Genomic DNA, 2,479 nt, shown 5'->3' on the forward strand with positions numbered 1-2,479 from the left:
GACTATTTTTCTGCTTCCTTCTGTTCCGTCCGCTGGAGATCTTGTCCTGTGCATGCTGACGCATCGGATGGCATTTCCCTTCTCCATTCCTTTTCTGTCAGTCCTTCAGGGTAAATCATCTCCATTAATCTGTCTTCAAGTTCAATGGTCATTTTCTTCTGCCAGCTCAAGTCTACTGATGAGCCCCTCTAGTGAATTTTCCGTTTCAACTATTACACTTTTCAACTCCAGGTTTCCATTTGGCTCTTTTTTTTTTTTTTTAATAATTTCTAGTTCTTTATTTACATTCCCTATTTGAGGAGACAATGCTGTCGTATCCTTTTTCTTCTTTAAACATGGGTTCCTTTAGTTCTCTGAGCATATTTATAATATTTGCTTTCAACTCTCTGTCTGCTAAATGCGACACCAGGGCCCCAGAGGCCGTTTCAGCGCCTGTGTCTCCCTGTATGTAGGTCACATTTCTCTGTTTCTGAAAACGTCTCATAACGTTCTGTTGAAAGTTGGACGTGTTCGTCGAGCTATTGCAGCCACTCTGAGTCCTGTCCCATCCCCTCCCGCCGCTGTGTGTCTGTTTGGGGATGTGGCTAATCCCGTGAAGCCCGTTTTCCCGCGGGGTGTGCTCTGTGTGTCTGTGCTCAGAACTCTCCTCTTGCTCTTGTCTCTAAGCCCAGCTCCCTGGAGGTTAGCTATGTCCTCACAGCGCACCCTCGGCCACGATTCCTCAGAAGCTGCGGTTAGGCTGCTGAGCCAGAAGGTTTGACCCTTTATTGCTGGGTCTGCGAGGGCCTGGAGGCTGTGGTCACAACGCAAAGTTGCCCATGTTCCGCCGGGGACTGAAACTCCGTCCTTGGCTGCTCCTAGGAGTACACGGCCTTGAGCGCAGCTCTGTGGGGCACCAGGGGTGACAGGTTTTAGCCAGGGCTTCCTGCCGCCGCTCGCCTTGACCTCCCTGTGCAGCTCCTGCTGGCTCGCCCTCAGTATTGCGCTCAGCCATTACCTTCCATTGACTGCTGGCGATCGTTCTAGTTTTTGGCAATGGCTTGGCGCGTAAATTCCTCCCCAGTCTGACCAAATAAGGTCAAGCTCCTCGGGCCAGAATGTTACCGATGTGTGCAGCTTCCTCTGCCCCCTGCCCCCAGCAGACCCTCTGAGTGGAAGCTGGTGGGGAGGGACTCCGAGCTCGTCCTAGGAGTCTCCCTGTGGAGCAGGAGCTGTGAGTGTGGGGGAGACTGGAACCCCTCCCCCCAGTATACTTCTCCCCACAAAGACCGGTGGGGACACAGGACCTGCCAATGACCGCTGGCCGCCATGCTGGCTCTCCCACCCCGGGTCCTGGGAGGCTGGGCATCGCCGTTTACCTCCTGAGCCACCGGAGTGGCTCCTAACGACCCGGAGCTGGCTGGTTGTATCTCTCCCTCGAACGGCCTTGACTGCTCTTACTGAGTGCCCACAGGCTTTCGTGAAATAAATGCTTTTAAATGTGTCTGTTGGGCCCTTTGATTAATCTCCAAAGACTTCACATCATTGGCTTTGCTAATTCTGACTGATGTATTTCTTTGGGGGAGAGTATTTTAAAAATTTTTTTTAAAAATATTTATTTTTGAGAGTGAGAGAAAGAGTGCAAAAGGGAGGAGGCAGAGAGGGAGACGCGGAATCCAAAGCAGCTCCAGGCTCTGAGCTGTCAGCACACAGCCCGACGTGGGGCTTGAACCCATGAACCATGAGATCATGACCTGAGCTGAAGTCACACACTTAACTGAGCCACCCAGGCGCCCCCTTTGTGGGAGAGGTTTGCTGAACTCTGCTCACTCTCATTTCAGAAATTTCTACCAGTTCACATATTTTTTAAAGGGAAAGTTATTTGAATTTCTTTTTTAAAAATTACGTGTACTTTACAATGAACATGTACTGCTTAGACAACAAAGAAGAAACAATCACATCCCCACTTTCAGGTGTCAGAACACGTGGTGCTGAAGGAGTCACCTTGTGCCCCAACCCACTGTGTGTGACTCCTTGTGGCTGGCGCTTCCCCAGCCCAGCTTCACTTTCTTTGAGACTGGTGACATTTCCCCATCATTTTCATCCTTCACCTGCTGTGTTTTCCTGGGACTTCTTTGTGCCAGAAGTCAGGCCTCTCCAACACCCTCCTGCTCCCTGGGTGGACTTGAGGTCAGGACGACGTGTCTACCCTGTGAGGCAGCCCGTGGTGTGTTTAGTGCTGGGTGGTCGCTGCTGGGACACAAAGGCCCCGCAGGAGGCGCCCCCTGGGCAGGGCAGGCTCGGCTCCTGGGAGTGGAGGCGTCTGTCCCTCTGACTGCAGTGCGGACGTGCCTGATGGTCACCGGATGGTCCCCTGTGCCCTGGAGGACAGAGGTGGCTCCGGGGCCTCGGCACAGGGTCTGCTGGACACGGCGATCAGCCCCACGATGGGGAAGCCGCAGACGGTGTCTGGACGCAGCTGCGCTGGGAGGGGAGGGCC

Source organism: Suricata suricatta, chromosome 5, assembly GCF_006229205.1.
Source record: "Suricata suricatta isolate VVHF042 chromosome 5, meerkat_22Aug2017_6uvM2_HiC, whole genome shotgun sequence".
NCBI lineage: Eukaryota > Metazoa > Chordata > Mammalia > Carnivora > Herpestidae > Suricata > Suricata suricatta.